Genomic DNA, 20,175 nt, shown 5'->3' with positions numbered 1-20,175 from the left:
GAAATCTCACATTAATCCTTACTCAACCTTCCAGCCATTAAACACCACTCTGCATCACACACACACGCGCGCGTGCGCACATACACACAGACTCCGTGGCGACTGCCCCGTCACCTCACCATGCGACACACAGATCTGTTTGGACACCATGAAATTTCCCCTCCTCCTCTTTCACAAACACACACAGCTACTACACTGCACTATACAGTCGTATATAAAGTCATATAAAGCCCTCTGTGCCATATTGAGATGGACTTTTAATGTGACACAGAGGAACACACGAGTAGATAAGCAGCCATCATTACAGTATTAAAAAAAACGCTGTTTCTTAACGATGTCTATTAGGACGGAAAACATCAACACACATTTGGACAAATGAGGAACAGGTTGGACTTTGAGAAGGTTTCATTTGGAAGATCTGATGACTGCCTCCTTTCCCCCCCATTCGCTTCTTTTCCTGCACAGGGCTTCATGATGCTGATACTGACTTTAGCTCCACATCGAGCTGATGTTATATCAACTGCAACTAATTAGGTTTCCAGTTATAATCTCTCAGTTGCCTAGCTCTGAATATACTTGATAGATTTGGTCTTGAGATATATTTTGCTTAAGAGAAGTGGGATAAAACCAAGATGAGAGATTTTCACTTTTTTACTTTAAATTTTAATTAGCTTGTTTCAAGCACTTGCTTTTGTGATTTTTTTTACTAATGGGTTGATCTGCTTGCTTCTGTATCAAGATGTTGCTCGACTAATTGCTTCAGAAATGCCTCCTAAAAACTGGTCTCTATTCAACCCACATGTTTTTTAACACATTTTATGAGCAAGCACATTATAAAACCAAATTGTGGTAAAGTATAAAAATCATACTGGGTGATGGAGAAATAAAAATCTTTAATTTCACTCTGTTCGATGTCTCCCTCAAAAAAAGCTTCAGTGGGTTTTAAATAATGTTATAAGGTATATTGTGCTCTTCAATCAATGCTCATGCGTGTCTGTAACAAACAAGACTATTTGTGTCATCTCTGTTGATCCCTCAGTGGTTAGTGAAGCTCTTACAAAATGTTCTAGTTCATTTTAGGATTGTTTTCAGTCGATATCTCCCTGCGAGAGCTGGTTTTGATTCAGTAACTCGGTGTGTAAATGTGTTATATGCTTCAAAAGAAATTGACCTTTCGTTATTTTTTTTTTTTTTTTCGCAAAAGCACAGATGTTATCTGGAAGAATTATTTTGCAGACACACAGCACATTCTTTATTACACCTAATTAGATGATTAGGTAGAACAGCAGGAAACAAGAATTATAGACTGCCACGAGATGATATGTAAACTGAAGTAGGTGCAAAGAATATAAAATACAAACTGCATGTGATTATAGGCATGCAGGCTAATGCACATTCAGTTGTCTCATGAAGTGTTATTAGGATGGCACATACAGTAGGAATATATTGAATTACAGTATACAGCCACATCCATCACTTGAAAAATCATTTACATGAGAAATGGAAAACAATGAGTCATGCAAAACACCTTAATCTTCCAAAACTGAACTAAAGTTAAACGGATCCTTCGTTAGTTTTGTTCACCACCTTCCACGTTAGGGGGGAAAAAAATATAACAGGAATGCACCAAAAAAACACAGCGTACAGACAAAAGTGGTGGGTCACCTTCATATGACATCTACGGGAGCCGTTCAGCCGTGCTTTGAAGCTTGCCGCACAGTTCTGAGCTGATGTTAAGGCCACAGGAGGTTTGAGATTCTGCACTTACTGAGTCAGCAGACTGTTGGCAAATTTCTCATACTATGTGTCTTAGCAGCCAGTGTCTCAGTACTATAACTTTGTGTGGTCTTTGACTTTTCTGTGTTTCTTAAACACTTCCACTTTGCAATGATGCCGCTTACACTTGACTGTAGAATATCTACAGTAGGAGGGAAGACATTTCATGAACTGACAGCACACTCGAATTTAGGGAGCTCTTCAGGAAAAACATTCCTTCATAAATGTTTGCAAAGGAAGACTGCATAGGTGTTTGATAAATCTGTGGCAATAGGACTAAAAACAGCTGAATTTAAAGTCTTGTCAACCCAGAGACAGACTGGCCAACTGTCCAGGGCGTACTTCTCACCTGATGGGAACTGGGATAGGCACAGTCCCCCCACAACCCTGAACTGGATAATGAGGGATGGATGGATGGATGGATGGATGGATGGATGGATGGATGGATGGATGGATGGATGGATGGATGGATGGATGGATGGATGGATGGATGGATGGATGGATGGATGGATGGATGGATGGATGGATGGATGGATGGATGGATGGATGGATGGAGGGATGGAGGGATGGATGGATTTAAACCCTATCAGCTCTTCATCAAACCACCTTTAAATATTTAGTCAGCTCAAAGTTGATGTCACACCACAGAGGCACCTGATAAATGTCACTTTCCAAGAGGCCAGTTTGGGCATGTATTGACATTTTGGGATAGGTTAGTTCATAATTGATATCACAACACTAAAAGGCATTACAGTTAAGGTTTCTACAACATGATGACTGTTTGCTGAAATTTCAGCAGTGCCGAACGGATCGAATTTCTTGAACGTTTTATAGTTTGGAATAAAATTGACCTGCCAACTAATTAAATTTTAAACACAGTGATTTCTAGAAAAAGCTTTACTTCATTAAGAATAATGTGCCAGCTAAAATGGAACTAGTATCTCTTGTAATGCAGCCACAGAACAGCTTACCAAAATTTAAGTGACTGTGCAAAGAGATCAACATTCCTCCTTTAAACACTGATTTACATTCATCAGCTGAGCCCAGCACAAAATGCACAATGACGGTGCAGAGACAGGTCATTTATCCATTAAAAGGGATAAAAAGGTAACAGATAAACAAATACAAATGGGCCTCTGTCTATCCATTATCGGCACTCCTGCTTTACGAGTTGCAGTGGCTCCCACACTCTTAGGCTGGTGTCATGAAACGTTTAAACTGAAGGCACACAGAGACCCATCAGCGTGCTAAATGTGTGGTGGGAACAGATTTAGAAGATTTAGAGTAATGGAATAATCACCGTGAAGGAGCACGGCGGAGCGGAGTCACGCAAGACTGGTTGTGGCGACCTTGGATTTCGTCAATACAATCAGCGATGTCTATCTCTTACAAAACAAAACCCACACAGGGCTCGGTGCCTTTCAGACAACTTAAAATCAAAAATAATCCGAGTCATGATTATAATGGATAGATTTTATACCAGCGGCAAGTGAACACAATAACACGGAGGGAGCCACAGAAAACAGAATTTAGGAAAAGATCAAAACAGCACAAGGACTTAAAGTCTTACGAAAGACAAAGACACAAAAATGAGCTTAATACACATCCTTATCTCTCAACTGATATTGTAACCTTTGAAGTAATTTTACAGCCATTATGAACAGAGCTGTGATATCTTCCACACATAATTATGGTTTATTATTTGTCCCTGGGGCAATAAGTAAATGTGTATTATGTGTATACGTGGCTATTGAAGTGCATGTAAATTAGTCAAAGTGTATCAGCGCTGCGCTCTGAGCACTGTGTAATTGTGCTGCCACTTTGGTGAGACAGCGACAAAATGTGCGTGTGGATGGATAAAGCATGTGGGTGGTCACGAAGGTGAAAAGGTCAGGAGCTTAGGCTTGTCTTCACCCACGGGTCCTTAAAGAGGATCTGTTTGTCTCAATCAACAAAGACTGTGGAGGAGTGAATTGAGGGCAGCCTTAACACAGGAGAACATAGCTGCAGAAATGGCAACAGACACACACACAGTAACTTTCATATCTCTTATATCACAATTTTACCCTCTTTCTGTCTTTCTTCTCTCACTGTCTCACCCACCGCCATCACCACCCCCTTCTCCTCTCTATCTTTGAGTGGGATTTGTGATCTAAGATCAGTACGGCTGTAATGCCCTTCTCAGTGACTGACAGATGATACGGCCTGGCCTTTGGGCCCCAGCCGGAACGGCTGCAGATCAATACCCAAGCTGGCAGCCTGTCAGCATTCACAGAGCAATGTACACACACACTCGCCCCACACAAGCATTCACGTGCAAGGATAGCATCAAAGCCTGTTTGAATCGGCTGGCATTTGCAGGAACAGGACCTGGATGTTTGCAACACAGCAGGAGGGGACATTCCTAGGATGCAGTTCCTGGCCTACAGGAGCAGCATGGCTGCAGGATGACAGAGCCATGGAATTTTGCTCACAGATTCCCATGGCTCTGTTGGGTGGTTATATTAAGCAGTCTGGATAGACAAACCAGCCAAACAAAGTAAACCGGATGGAGAAACAATCAGGAAAATGGTGTATCTGTTTATGTGACAGGTTGGCTCTTTAACCTTTGTGAATGACATCTTAGTATAGAGGTTTACACATTTGCTTAGCAAGTGATAGGTGGCTGGTTCACATCCAGCCAGAGACACAAATCCCTCTGGGGCTGTGTCAGGAAGGGCATCCAGTGTCAAACTTTGCCAAATCAAAACATGCCGGAGTCCTTTTGACAAGGTGGGAGTCGAAAATAGTTTTTATTTGGAACAGACACTGTAACTTGAATAATGACTGAAACCTTATGCTCTAGTGCCATTTACCTTTTTGGTAAAGCTCTACAAGTGGGGGGCATGTGGTGTAAAGCTCACTTACGCAGAAATCTTGAAGTGGAAAATACCAGAATTTGAAAACAAAGAGTCCTGTTCTGGTTTGAAAAGATCTGCAATTGGTCAACGTCTCCCGTGACAAGGTACTGGAGCCATAATATGGACTTTGTTGTCTATATACCAGCTTTAATGTGCATTACATATGTAATCATCATTATAACATTAGCACATAAACATTGAATCTTAATCTCAGGTTAGCATTAGTTTGTGTATTTATGTCACTAAAATTGAATTGAAAAGTTTTAGGATTTTTTTTCTTTTTGCAGTTTTTCTTTCTTTTTTTTCTTTTGCAAGCCTGTGATTAGGTTCCAGATCTGGCTGCACTCGAGCATAAATGACCAGAAAAATTAGAACTCACTCAGCCTTGCTATTATTCTAATGGGCTTTAATGCAGAATTGCAGTGAAAGCGTGTGAAAGTGAAAGTGAAGGCCGTGTAATATCAGCTGTCGGGTGAAAACTAAAGCAAAGTTCTCATTTGCAGTTTTCCCATTTACATTCGTGTAACAGAGTGGATCATTATATCGCATTGAAAGTGTGTTACAATATAACATGAAACACAAGCACACACATACAAACAGTTGCACATACATAAAAAATAATCACGATTTATTCTGACAGTGAAGAATGTTGATGACGAACCCATTTCATATCAAATGGAGGCTTTCAGTGAATTAAACGAAAATCTCATCCTTTCTGAATATATACAGTGACTCTGCTCACGTACTCCATTCTTCTAAACAGAACCAATGTACACCGACCTATGCAAATAAACTGTGTCCAAGAGGGAGTCTGTATTTCCATCTTTCTATTGTGCATTGCATCACCGATCCTTACTATATAAATAAATATGAGAGACGTATAAATAATGCAGTCACACATTTGACAGTCAGAGTAGCACCATCACCTCCACACTCAACTTGTCTGCTAACTCCCACTCGCTCAACCTCGTTGTGATATATTGTCTTCCACTACCACAGCAGAGTCAATCAATAGCCAATTAAAGACATAAGGTCTCCGGTGGCCACTGGTGCATGTGGCGCTCTTTGACTATGGAAAATAAATATGTAAATGGTTGACAGGCAGAATATCAAGTCAGTATGTTCCAATGAGAAGAACAAGGAGGCTAACAATAACACTCCTCACACACACACATACACGTACGCGTGCGCAACACTACTCCAATGTGTTAACTAAGGTGCAAACCCACTAGTACTCATAGGGAACCAAAGGACTAGATCCCCTCAGGATGGCAGGTTGTAAGATGTGCTGTCCTTATCCATTGATGTAACTTAATGATCTGCTAGCTGCAGGGTACATCATTCAGTCTCTCTCGCTCTCTCTCTCTCACACACACACAGACACACACACACACAGTCTCCTGTATATACAATACAATAGTAATGGATGTTAGTTCTATGAAATATATACACATCCTCCTGGTAGTGGAAACGCTTCCAGAAACAATCTGAGGACGTGGCAGAGTACAGAGCAGCATGACTCTAGAATAAAGCTGTCTCCCACTCAATAGTTACAAACATATAAACACATGTGATCAAAGACCCTGCTGAATGCAAAGCCAGGATGCTCAGGCTTCTGGGTAGCAGATGCACTGTCTGAGAAGAGCGTGATGTGCAAGCCACAAAACCTTGACCCTTCAGTCCAAAAACCTCCATGAACGATCTCCTGCTGTGGAACGTTACATGTCGATACTGGATCTCCTGAACACTCATCCTCTTGCATGAATAGCTCTGGAGCCTACTTCACTTTCTGCCCATCTCTGTGTCTCTATCACTCTGCATTCCTCCTTTTAAAGCTTTGCCACCACAGGCGCCGCCAAAGAGCCTGACAGTTCAGCCTCTCTTTGATCTCAAGGCACAGGTTATCTGTTGCCTGGCTAATTTTAGTTAGCCCCTTTAAGCTGGGATTCTCTTTGAAGCAAGGTGCAGTAGGGAGTTATCAGTGTGGCCCCTTCAGTTACACATAGACAGATTCAACCTCACGACTTTCAGTTTCTACTGTAAGCTGGAAAAGATTATCAGCCTTGTTGTTACATCTGGATTGTAATCAGCTCTGGGCATGGAGTTGATGACATTTAAGAAATGCAGATTTATTGTGAGGTAAAAGCTTCAAAGTCTTTGTTGAATAAACAGAATATTACACAGGAGACGCTGAAGGAGGCGAGCTACTGAAACCACCTCGGAAATTAGAAGCTCTACATTTTATTTTGCTGTGAGTTTAACAGACTGTGGTAGCAGATGGAAGAGAGGTGTTACAGGTGAAAAAGGAAATCTTACCTTTCCGAGGAGGGGGTGCGAATTAGGAAAGGAGACAGACTGTGCTGCTGGCTGGGCAGGTCAAATAGCTGTAAAAAAAAAAAAATAAAAAAAAAAATACTGAGTGAGTCAGGTTTGTATTCCTTACCTCGTTTTTACTCAAGCCAATACATTGAAATGTCCCATGGAAACAAACTCATTCAAAAAAAAGAAAAGGAAAAACCTTTTCTTGCATCTGCCTAACCAGCCTGGAGTTGTTATTAAATCTGAAGAGGGTTGACAACACAACCTCAGGGAGAGTGTGTTTACAGCAGGTTACTCAGGAGCACACAGTTGTTGCTCCGTGATTTTATAGAATAGCGGACCAGCTGGCCTAAGACTCACTTAAAACAATAAAGCCCTAGGCGGGTGACCTTGAAAGACCTAACAGAACACAGTTTCTCAATCTGAACCTCAACCTAAATGGGAGAAGCATGTCAAGGTGGGTGGACAAGTCTTAAAAGTAAATGTGCCTGGTCGTGTTATACGTACGCAACTACTGCATCCACCTTTCAGCGTTATGTTTGTCCACCACACTACTGAGATCAAACACAAAAAACACACACGCGCACAAAGCTGAAAAGCCAAAGGAAGGTACACAGAATATCAAAGCGCTCGCACTCCAGTGTGAATGATGCTTCTCTGTGAGCACCTTCAGGTAAGAGGAGCAGGAGGCATCTGCAATCTGATTTAGCGCATCAATCTCAAACAAGAGGGGTCACTTTTCTTCCCACAGGATGACTTACGGGGGCAGGGCTGCTATTTTCATTTCCATTTTTTTGAAGAATGGCAGCCAAAGTTTCCCTCTGTATGGCGTAAAAACTACTGCATAAGCTTGTTGAAGGACAATGACCCTGGCTATTGCCAATGCAATGCCGTGCTTTCTACAAGACAAACACACAGACACAAATTGTAAGGATAGTTTGAGTTTTATCTCAGTCCAAATAGACTTGGTTTGAAAGCTGCACGTTAAACATGTGGGTACTGTAGTCTGGAGATAAATTCATTCCTTAACAAGCAGCTTTTCAGTGGTTAGATAGTTTGGACTAAGGAAATAAATACATGAAAAAAGCAACATGAGAAACAGCATTAGCTTTAAGTAAGACGTAAGCAACGACTTTCTTTATTTTCAGTTCTTTGGTGCGTGTACTTCTATTACTATGATATTATCACATTTAAGATATCCTATATTGACATACTAATTGCATTTGTTTTTGGAATAATTTAATCAAAGCATCCAATGTAGTTTTTGTGACATGTCTAGGTTACAATACATTTATGGACACTGTTCATATACTGCTTGGCCACACAGAGCTGATAGCCTTTGTAACAAAGCCCTATTAATCAGACTTAATATCCACATATTATTTCGGGGTTAGACATACTTAAAAACTATTTGGAATGGAATCTACAGTATATCGTTACGACAGTGCTTTTCTGAGCCTATTATTTATTTCAGCACATTTATTGAATTAAAGATTTCAAGGCAAGGACAAGACTGAATGGACCGACTTCAGGGTTGTCAATTTCTGTTGAAAGATACAATGTCAAAAGGCCTAAGGTCAGGCAGAGAGTGAAAAGCACTGTGAGGCTGAGTGGGAAGGCAGAACAGTAGAAAAGAACACAAAGAAGTCAAGTGGTGACAGAGGAATAAGCATAACGTTAATATGTTACTGCGGCATCAGGACGGAGAAAGGATAAGAAACCAGTCAGATAACAAAACTGAATGTACATACTGCTGTAAAGAATTAACGCAGAACAACCCAAAGAGCAATGCAGCTCACAAAAACAGACAGTTTTGTTCCTCCCATTAGTGAGTTGAATTAATTAGGGTTCCAGTGACGCAAATAACAAATATAATTATGTTCCACCATTACTCCTCATCATTATAAGCCTGTCTCCTTCCTCTTCCCGGGGGACTGTGGACAGCCAACTGGACAAGCAACTTTAAAGATCAGCCATGGAAAAAAACCAAAGAAAAACAGGAACGCTGTCAACATTCATTTAGTATAAAACTCGAAGAGCATTCCTCCAGTGAGTCACGCTCAGGAGATAGATGTTGGTTTGTGGTCATCAGAGATCGTACAGCAAAGTTAGTTATGTTCCTATAGCTATAAACAGAGTGTAATTTGGCTTGAAATGTGATCAGTCACCCTGTGAGTTATATTTACCATCTGTGGCCCTTTACAGTGTTTGTGTATGTATGCAGCATGTGAATACAAGTGAATATGCAAGATGTGTATCCTTCCAGCAATTGCTAAGGAAGAAGATTAGCTTGTAAAACATGCAGTACACGACATACCGTATCACCACTGTGGACACAGATAGCCCTTTCACAGCATTTAGACAAAATTCCTCAAGATCAGACAAGGAACAAAAAGTGACCCTGGTATTCTAACAAACAGCTCTCTGTCTGCTGAGACAGATCAAGAACAACACTTTAAGTTCAGTTTAGGATCTCCGACTGGGAGGACGATATTTGGCCTTGCAGTGAGGATCACAAACCCAAACAACATTGTTTTGAATTAAAAAAAACACGGGGAGAGGTGTTGGAAAGCCACTGCTTTGCTGTGTGTGGTAATGGCTAATCATTTGTCTCATGGGTCTCATGAGTCCTGCAGCTGTGGCGCATTCAGAACTCACACAGCTGTGACTGAGGGACCGTTGGCCAGCGCTGGCACAAATCGGCGAGTCAGCTGTGAATGGCTTTGCTCCCACTAAGGAAGACTAGTGGTTAGGTAATGCAACACTGGTGGACAAGTCTAAAGTTACACGCTGCGTAGAGGTATTTTTAAAAACAATTCAAACAGTCACAAAACTGGGCGACAGGCTGACAAAATTTAAATTTAGTTTGAAGTGGTCCATTTCAGCTCTTTTGTGGGTTAAATTGTGTTTCAATGGATCATGCCATCCTACATTTAACACCCAGTAAGAATTATGAAGAGCATGCAGCACAAAAATGTTCATCCATTTTTTCTAAATGCATAAATTGAGACATAACAGCATTTAATCTCTGCTCCATGCATAGGTTCACTTTGGGACAGCAAAATCAAAATGACAAGATGTGGAACCCTGCACATCCGGGGAAGATGAAGGTATTGCTCCTTCATTTGCAGGGCTGACAGGCTATTGAGGGCTTCAGCTAAGCCTTGAGGCTCAAGTCTTACCAGTGTCTCACCTCCCTGCATGATCCCCCAACACAAACACACACATTTTTTCCCCCCTCTATAGGATGTGTGCCCCTAACAGCTGTCCTTCCATATCTCTCTCTTTAGCTCACTCGCCTTCCTCCATCATTCCCTCACTCTATTTTCTTCCTAGAAAAAGTTTCTCAGGCTGAACCCCGTCCATAATAAGTGCTGGTCTGGCATAATCCTCCTCTATAACACTGTACGAGAGAAAACTTTACTTTCCAAATCCTTGACAGCTGCTTCAGTAAGGTCGGACGCTCAGACTCTTTTTACAATGGTCTTGCCTCGGTTGTGCCTTTTCATGCCGTTGGTCACAGCAGGATGGGCCATGACACAACCACACAGGAATGCTGAAAAGGATCCAAAATAGATCCCTTGCAATGGAATTGCAGCTTGAATATATGAAAAACCAGAGACAGCCATAAGACAATGACAAAAGCACACAAATCTTTGGCTACTAAAGGATGCAAAAATGGAACACAAGAAGGGTGTTGGGCTGAAGCATACAGCCCGACCTTACTCTGCAGTTCTTGTTCTGTACTGAACAGTACATATTTCAATCAGAAATCTGCATCACTAAGGCTTAGAGGACTTATCACAAGGAAGTGCTGTGTAATTCAACACATTGGGTGGCTCAGCCAAGTTCTGATTGCGGCTTGATGTATGTGAAAGTTAAGTCAGGGGGGTTGCAGTAGAACTGTAGTCACTGGAGGGGAGCCAAAGTGTGTGGCATTGCTGAGTGATGAGATACACGCCTGGAGATTCCTGCAGAAGCTGAATTATAAGAGGCTGGATGGAATTCAATAGACAGCTTTAACCATGCAATTATTTTGTACAGTAACTAGTAGTGAAAAATGCTGTCAACACAGGTCTGCAGAGCACATCTTTAACTGAAAATGAAAGATACAGGAAAATAAGTTTAACTCTAATTAACTGGTTTCCATTTAGCTTGCTGATAACATGTCAAATTTCCGTTTTGTTTTCACCTTTGAGGGGAGCAGGTGTCTCCTTCAATTGTTCATTACTTTACTCTGAGTCATCATTTATCAGCTGTTCTTTAATAGGCAATTTGAATGACAATGACCAGACCGCCGCTACACTTTCTTTCCGTATTCATAACGATGCCGCCTTCGACACAGCACAACCCGTGCACACCACACACTAAGAGTATGCTCTCACAGGCAGGAAGAGCCTTAGAGGTCAGCTGTTTGCCAAGGTTCATGATGTGCTGGTAAAGAAGAGTTATGACAGCTCGGCTCCATCCCATCAGCCAGACTGTCAACTAACACGGCATCATTTATACGTAAAAGCCTCACAGTTGAACACACAGCAGCATGGGTGGGCAAATTACTGCCACAGCTACGCCACTTTACCACTCAGGCTTCAAAGAGATGACTGTAGAATGGGCCACAAATTGAGCTGATATGAAGTATGAGCTACTGCCAAACTTACATAATATATCTGGTCAGCGTGATCTCTGTGTGTTTATGTTTGCACACACACTCCTTTAAAAAGTCTAGGACTGAGAAGGACGAGGCCAAACAAGGTTTGATTAAAATTCAATTAAACCTTTAAAAAGGTTGTAGTTTTACATTTCTCCCTAACAAAAAAGCACAAAAGCAAGAGGTTTGCATGTGTACTTGAGTCAGCAAATATATATTTCACAGATATATTTATAAGGAATAAAAATTCCTTTCCTTTCTTACTTTCCTAAAAGTTTCCTTGTATAAGACAAAACTACAGTTTTTTTTAAAAGTTTCCAGATGAAATGCAGTGCTTCATTGGAAAACATGACACGCAAAGCATTAACACCAGTTAGAAGAAGAGGGAAATACTGGAAGAAGACCCTTAGGCTCGCTGTGATTATCAATAGTTAGGTTCTTTTTGTGAGAAAAAACAAAACCAGTCTCCGAACATTAAGGCTGACCCATACACCCCGCAGCAAGGTTTTGCTTTATCATCAAGACAGCAAGAGCTACTTATGTGCTCAGAGCTTCTGATTTTTCCTTTTTTTGATCCGTGGCCATGGAGGCAAACCAATTGATTCATCTGCCGTGAAACAACGCTCTCTTCTTAAACCTAAAAAACCTATAAAAACTATATTTTTGTTTAGACAGTGTCAGAATGTGTTGTTCTTGTTCTGTTTTGTATAGGCTGCAGCTAAAAGCTGTCCCCGTTTCACTTATCCTATTAATAAAGTTCCCCATTGTGGCCCACTTAGGCCCAGTTCAAGTGTATGTACACATATTTTTCTTCATTTATCAAGCAGTCAAAAAGTGAAGACACAAAGATAAACACATAAAGTAATGTGCATAATGTATACCAGTCCTCTGGTAGATGAGCTACGTCCTCTTGTCAGAACCTCACTGCAAAGCCTCCTTCAGTAATGCCCAACTCAGGCTATCATTCATTCTGTAGGCCAGTTCTGTTCTCATTCGTCTACGTAGCAACCACTTTGGTAACTGCAAACCTTCATAGCAAGGATATATAAGAGCAACTTGAACGGTTACAATGCTCCGCTGGACTCCTTCAACACTGGTCCATGGCAGGCAAAAGCCAGAAGTGTCAGCTCTGTTATTCTTGGGTTATTTTCCTGGTTCTCCTGACTCCCCGTGGGGAGCACTAGAACTTTATAATAAGTTTATAACTTCATCAACAGTTCTTTTCCTCAATAAACAAATCTGAAAGCCATATGTCCGCCACTTGCAATGCCCATAGAAAATCCTGCACCTGCTATAACCATGAGTCACCGACAAAGCATCATCTGTTGTGCCTTGCAGGCACCTTTCCTGAAAAACTAAGCTGGTATCCCTGCACCTGTTTTTCACCAGAGTCAACAAGGAAATAAATCTGTTCTGTGATGACACCATTTCTCTCACTTTCACTGTCAGGCTCCAGAGTTCCTCAACGGCAGTAGGAAGAACCATGAAAAGAAGCCAAAATAGAGGGAGTCGAGCCATCTCCATCTCTGACTGGCTTTAAAAAAAAAATCATAATGGTGTCTGCTGAGATGCATCTGCTGAGCGTGATGTCTGCGCTTCACATGGTTGTTCCCTTAAGGCTCCTCCACTTGAAGAAAATTCAGAGATAGCTGTGAATGTTCTTTATTCTGAATGTGTTATGAAATCTGAATCTCGCACTAGAACGTCAACATAAAAGATGCATGCTGATTAATGCTCCATAACTACAGTCAGTCCTGGCGTATGAAAATATCCTGTGTCTGTCGTTTCATCAGTTGGGAAGGAATGGTGGAACCTTCGATCGTTCCTTTCAACTGGCTGGAGCTGTCCACGGTTCTGAAAGCGTTAACGCTTGACAACCTGACACCAAAGGCGTAAATCACCCAACTGGGCAGTCCCCATTCAGTTTGGCAGCTGCAAGCCAAGAGCCTCCTAACATGATCTCACAAAGACCCGAGTTTCATCAGAGAACAGTGTATATTCTGCACAGCAGACCTGAAGTCAAGTTCCAGACGAGGTAAGGTGTGGTACAAAGTCAGGAAGGCAGAAATGGCTCTGTTCATAAGGCAATACCTATCACGTGCTGTGGGTATCCATGAACGCATCTATTTACTTAGAGTGGATGCCTTCTCAGCTGGGCATAAGAAATGATCATGGACATAATATTGAATATGGTGCTACAAATAAATACTGATACTTTAACCTTACTTTCCTAAGATATTCATCACATCAATTTCTTATGTCACCATTTCTCTCAAACATTTTGTGATACAAGTTTTATAATTTAGTAATAACACAACCTAATAACTTAACTTTTGGCTGTCCTGTTTTTTTTTTGTTTTGTTTTCTTCTATCATCGTTCTGGGTCCTTTTGACCAAGTGTTTTTGAGTTCTTGTGTTTTAGCGACATTTTGTATTATGGTTTCTTATTTTAGGTTCATTGGGTATTCCTGAGTTTGATGTTAGCTTTTGTATATTTAGGCTCCCCTCCTGTCTTTGTTCCTCCCCACAGGAGGGACACACTCACCCATGGGTGTTTGTGTGAGTCCTTTTGTCTTGTTTCCCTCCTTGTGTATTATTCCATGTTTCCCCCTGCCTATCTTGTGTGTCCATGTTTCCTAGCATGTCAGGTCTCTCTCTCACTCTCGTATTCCCTCGTGTCCTCTCACTCTCCCTTGGCCTCTTAGTTGTGTCTGTGTTTTATTCCTCTTGCCCGTTCCCGTTCCCATCTTGTGTTCCATTGTCTCCCCAGGTGTTTGTGTGTTTCATGTCTGCGTGTTCCATGTCCAGTTGTCACAGTCTACGGCTCACCGTGTTTCCTGTTGTACTTTGACAGTCTGTGTCCTGGGTTAGTGTTTTCAGGTTTGCTTTCCTCCCTGTCTCAGGGTGTCTAATTCATCCCAGCTGTGTCCCCCATGTATTTTCTGTTCTCTCGTCATTCCCCCTGTATTTAAGCCTGTTTCCCTCAGTCCAGTGTCTCCTTCTCCCTCATTCATGGCTGTGTATTACCCCTTATGTTAGGTTCCAGAATTCCAGTTTAGTTTCTTTTTGTACGTTTTTGAGTTTAAGTCCTGCCTGTGAGTCTGCCTTTGGGTCCGACCTGCTTCACACAGCCAGTTCATTATATTTTCTTTGCATTTTAATCTTTTTGTGCAACAGAGACTTGCAAGAGTCTGCATACCTACATACATGTCTGTATGCAGAAAATATGAATATATGTATATACAATCATATATACAAGAGGAACAATTTTTCCATATCTAAATTTGGCACAAAAAATAAGAAAATTTGTGTTACCTCTTTGTAACAATTCTTCTTGGCAATAAATCTTATTCCCCAGGAAAACCTGTTCATTTCCCCTTGAATGGTGCCACATTTATAAGGAAAATGCATTTGTGGGTTGAGCAACAAAGTTGAACATGAAAAATAAATCTTCTCTGCCAATGGAAAAAAAACACTTTTTTTGCTATTAACTCTTCTTTTGAGCTTCTGGGAAACCCAGTGCTGACAATCAGGTGCCTGATTGGTGCCTGATTAGCACCATTTAGCAGTGAGTCCAGACTCTGCTTACGGCAGTTGGATCAAAGGGTCAAAGTGTGAGGTAGACGCGGAGAGCGTTATGCTGATTGCTTCATCGATAGCTTTGGTGGCAGCTGTTGTGGGGCAGCATCTCCTTCACTGGAAAAACAAGGCTTGTCATCACTGGAGGCAATCTCAATGCAGAGAGACAGAGATGAGATTCTGCAACCAGTGGCAGTCCTGTATCTTCAGTCTGTGAGCAAACTCTATCCTCCAAGATGACAACTGGCAGAAAAGATTTTGCAAAGGGCAAAACCCACATACTCAACCCACAAATGAATGCATTTTCCTTAAACATGTGGCAACATTCAAGGGTGATAGTTTTATCATTATTTATCAATCTTATGTGCTAGAGTTCTTCCTAAGTCAGCTTTAATCATTTTAAGTGTTAGGGAAAACAAGTATTTCTTCTCTTTTCACACAAGGCTTGACATAATAATTGACCAAAATACAGTCTGTTCCTTTATGTCTTATTAGGATTCACAATAATGGGCTGTATTTGGTATTACATTAGTGCATTAGCTCCTACTCAAACAGCAACAGCTACTAGAGAATATAGGAGGTAGCTTATATGAAAAAGAAACAGATGAAAAATGTGGCTCATCGGAGGAACAACTCAGGTCATAAAACATAAAACAGAGGTCGCTCTAAGAGCATGTGAAAAACAGTCTTCCATATTGGACGTGTGTAAAGAGATAAACCCAACAGCGAGAACTCTTAGAAGACTACGCCTATACTATGGCCCCAACCTTACAGGAGAAACATATTAGGTGTGTCATTTGTATGGTGCCAGGTCTTCAGTGCATAGTGTCCGAGGCCTGTGATGTAAAGTCTGAAAACTGCAATGGTATTTTTTATAAAAACAACTTGTAAGAAAAATGTTTTGTTTTCGGGCAATTTACATCCTACTTTTTCTTACTTTTTGTGGTCTCAGCATCTGAGATTAGGTTATGTGTGGGAGTTAAACAGATGGACTCTGAGGAAGAATGCAGAACGCAAAAGGAATGCAAAATAAATAACACTGCAACACACAAAAGAGACACGAAAAGACTGACAGCAATTAAAAAACAGAAAAAAATATTATCAAACAAGTTTACTTTTTCATGAAATTATGTTCAACTTCATAAATTCCATTCTCTCGAGTCACTTGTGTGAACACATACAAGTTGTACGTGTCACATATACACACCGTATGCTTATTCCACATGGATTATTTTCAGTCATGCAGTATTTTATTTATTTATTTATTTTTTTACAGGCTTGTGCTACTGAATGAATCCAGTACAGTAAGTATATAAATGTGACTGCTGATCATTAGTTTAACACCCTCTGTCTTTATCGCTCACCACTGCCAGGTCTTCAGTGTCAAATGCCAAAAGCCTGCACAACGTTAGCTGGCACAGCAGAGGATTTGCATTTACTTTCACATTTTTAACGCCAACTGTAAAGCACCCAACTGCTCATCTTATAAAGAATGTTGCATCCAGCCCTTACTTCACCAATAGGATAACCACATTTTAGTTCCATTTCCCCTTGCAGCTAAGCTTCCTAATGTCTGCTGTTCAATGTTCCCTCTAAGCTGGCACGGTCTCTGCGCACAGAAAATGTGCGTTGCGCACAAAAAAAATCTAACCTGAATTGAAATTAAAATTAAAACTTTAACAATTCTGTTTTGCAGTGTTAGTCAGTGAGTGACTGGCTGCTCCTGTATGGGATTAGAACGATGCCACCTTATCCTATAGTCCAGCCAATAATGCGATTCACATTCGTATATACGCAGCCAATCAACGTCGTTATCAGGCTATGACAGCGTCCTTATGTGCCGACACCGGTGTTTTAGCTAGCAAAGCGGCGTGGCTGATGTGCAGTGAAGCCACGTTAATGACAACGTGTCCAACCATTGGAGATGTGAGCAGGACAGACGGAACAATTGACGGAAAAATTGTAGACTTTATACCAGTTTTTAAATTGTGTTGAGAGGCCACGTAAAACCAGAGTTATGATAAAAATATCTGCAATGTTTGGTTTTCTTCCTGAATACTGTCGTTGTTTATATTTACTGCGGGAAGAAACTGTAAAAACGGCGTTTTATAAGGAAAACGCTGGAAAGCCTGTGAGCAAAAACAAAACCAAAAAACCCCCCACCCTTTCCTATTGGTCGAAAAAAGTACCATGTCGACCAATCAAAAATGATATGGCAACGTGGCATCTAGTTGTTAAGAAACGGGGAAGTTTTAGGATGACGGCGGTGTTCTGAGATGTGAGAGATTTGAGACGTTTAGCGCCAAATCTTGTGTAGTTAGTGTGTAGTTAGTGTGTAGTTAGTGTGTAGTTAGTGTGTAGTGTAGTCAATAGTTATGTTGTGTGTGTCAGAACAATGAGGCGGCTGCTGAATGTTACAGGTGTTACAGCAGTGATACATCTCCTGTTGTCAGGCCTGCAGGTATCAGGCTGGTGTTCTCCTTTATCTCATAGTGGACAGAAATTAGTTTTTGGAGTGGCACAAATAATTTGTGTGGCATCAGATTTGATGCAGAACAGCTGATTGTTCTGTAAATAGTTTGAAATGTTTATTTAAAAACACCTTGGCTGCATTAAAAAAATAAATAGCTGCAAAAAACTTTGTTGTTTGCCAAACTGAGTTACTTTTTTGAAGTAGTATATAATTAATTGCCCAACATTGGTCATTATATACTGTATTTTGCAGACAGAGAGTTACAGGACTCTCTCCCAGACCACAGACTCATAATACAAGTCAGAGCTTTATGAAAAAAAAAAGAAAGAAAAGAAAGTTGTGTTTTCAAAATTCAAGTTATTTTTACTTCCAATAGTGTTAACATACTACACAGGTCATGAACAAGATTTTTTAAATTTTCATTGTAAGTGGGCTAAAGCAGTTAATTAAAAGTAGTCTAACATAAATGTAAATGCTGTAATTTGATTATTTTAATAAACCATGTAACTTGGATGGATTCGATGCTGGCGTGACCACAGTGCACACGTCTGATGTCGCTCACAGTGGTCCAAGGGACGCTCGGGGAGTTTGTGTGTTCGCTCAGACACATGAAAAATTAGAGGGAACATTGCTGCTGTTACTTAGATAAAGACATTCAGTTTGGCCAAACCTGAAACCCAGCAACAATTCAATTCAGTTTTATTTATAGAGTGCCAAATCACAACAGCAGCCTTAAGGTGCTTTATATTGTATGGCAGATACCCTACAATGACACAGACCCCAACAATCAAATGACCCCTTTTGCAAGCACTTGGCAACAGTGGGAAGGAAAAACTCCCTTTTAACAGTAAGAAAGCAGAAGAACCAGGCTCAGAGAGGGGCAGTCATCTGCTGTGACCAGCTGTGGTTGATGGGTAGGGGGCAGGACAAAAAACACTGTGGAAGGGAGCCAGAGATTAATAATAATGAATGTGGCACAGTATGCAAATATAATGTTCCTTTCTTAATGTGGCTAAATACAGTTTCTTGCCAGGAAGTATTATTGATCATAACCAACTACATGTGAAGACTAACTATTTAACCTTTTCCCAACATCCTGGTCAAAAAATATAATCTTTTAGTCCCACTGTTTCCTGAATCCCTTGCTATTGATTCAATGCACGAACCAACTCAGCATCTGTCAAGATCTATCAGTTGTTGTGTACAAGCATCACAAGAGGTTTGGACTGGATTCACATTTGTTGTCCCTTGCGCTTGTATCACTGCTTCCATGCCTAGGTTTGGCATATGGATACGCTTTGCCTATGCTCACCATCGAAGTCATGCCAACTTGGCCGAGCAGACTCTAGCTGTTGATCCTCAGTCCTCGTCCTAAAGGAATTTCCTTCCTGATCCAGCATGCAATCACAGGCATCTGTGATGGTCACAATGCCAGTGTTCTTTTTCCTTATCTACCCTAAAATGCTCACAGATATGCTACAGCATCTGTTGAGCCACACTCACGCCAGGGAGAGTTGCAGCTGTGCGTCTGACAAAACAGACATTTTGGAAGCGCTGTGCACAAAGGGTTGAAGAGTGAGAAAGCGATACCGTTGTGATCACCGCTGACAAAGGGATACCATCATCAGTTGTTATGCTAACCTGAAGAGTTTAAATGCTGTCTGACATTGAAAAAAATAAATAAATCAGAAAAAAATTAAACTTTCAAAGAAGAAATTCACTTAATGCATAAAGAGTTTTGATGTTCAAGCAAAAGACAGAGCATCTTGTACATCCTCTGCTGAACACGCAGAGCCTGAAAAGCCCATTTTTCTTGACAGGGTGACAGAATACGTGAAAAATAGATAAACAGATGCTAAAAGAACAGCAAGATATGCACCAGTTTGACACAAGATGTAGTATTAGCAGCTCATACCCTTCATGCTAATTTTCAGAGTCAGTCTGTTCTGAGTAATGCCATACTGGATTTATAGCTGATAAAACCTCTATTATTTCATTTCTCTTCCAGAGTTTTAAATTACGGTAATAGACAAGCTGGAGGCATGGTCTTACAGAATTAAAGCATGGGCCGAATGAACGAGGAGGAGGGGGGTACGACAAGTACAGACAGGGAACGCTGAACAGCAGATGAAATATGTGCTTGGAAAACATAATTAGCAAACATGGCTGTCATATACTCCTATCCTACTGCAGTGCAGAGGACAAAGCACTACTACAGACTGCTAAACGCAGATAGAGCAGACTAAAGCAATCCTACAGTGTCTCCCCCTAATGCTCTATACACGTTCACAGGCGATTATGTGTGCAGAGTAGCTATAAAAGGAACTTTAATACAGTTTTTCAGTAGCACTATATAGGGCATTGGCTAAGTTGAGAGGATAAGACGACTCACACTGATCACCAATTTTCCCATATTGCTTTATTCCACAAAGTGGAATAAAGTGCAGTTATAAAGATGAAAGGCTTGTATTCCAAATAAA

At 40.9% G+C, this 20,175-nt stretch overlaps 1 protein-coding gene across 5 annotated transcripts in view; it reads right to left on the bottom strand.

The window, feature by feature from the left end:
- The window catches only part of tspan9a (tetraspanin 9a), a 176,660-nt gene that overhangs the window by 118,659 nt on the left and 37,826 nt on the right, over positions 1–20,175 (bottom strand). For 4 of the 5 annotated variants that reach the window (XM_039614851.1, XM_039614853.1, XM_039614852.1 and 1 more), the window contains exon 2: positions 6,993–7,060. The exons of the other annotated variant lie outside the window; for it this stretch is intronic. The gene's annotated coding sequence lies outside the window, so the exon portion shown is untranslated. The remainder of the gene's footprint in view (positions 1–6,992; positions 7,061–20,175) is intronic. 5 annotated transcript variants of the gene reach the window in all.

Source organism: Oreochromis aureus, linkage group 7, assembly GCF_013358895.1.
Source record: "Oreochromis aureus strain Israel breed Guangdong linkage group 7, ZZ_aureus, whole genome shotgun sequence".
Classification (NCBI taxonomy): Eukaryota; Metazoa; Chordata; class Actinopteri; order Cichliformes; family Cichlidae; genus Oreochromis; species Oreochromis aureus.
Note: the sequence above shows the minus strand (reverse complement) of the source record. Positions and strands in the feature narration are given on the sequence as shown.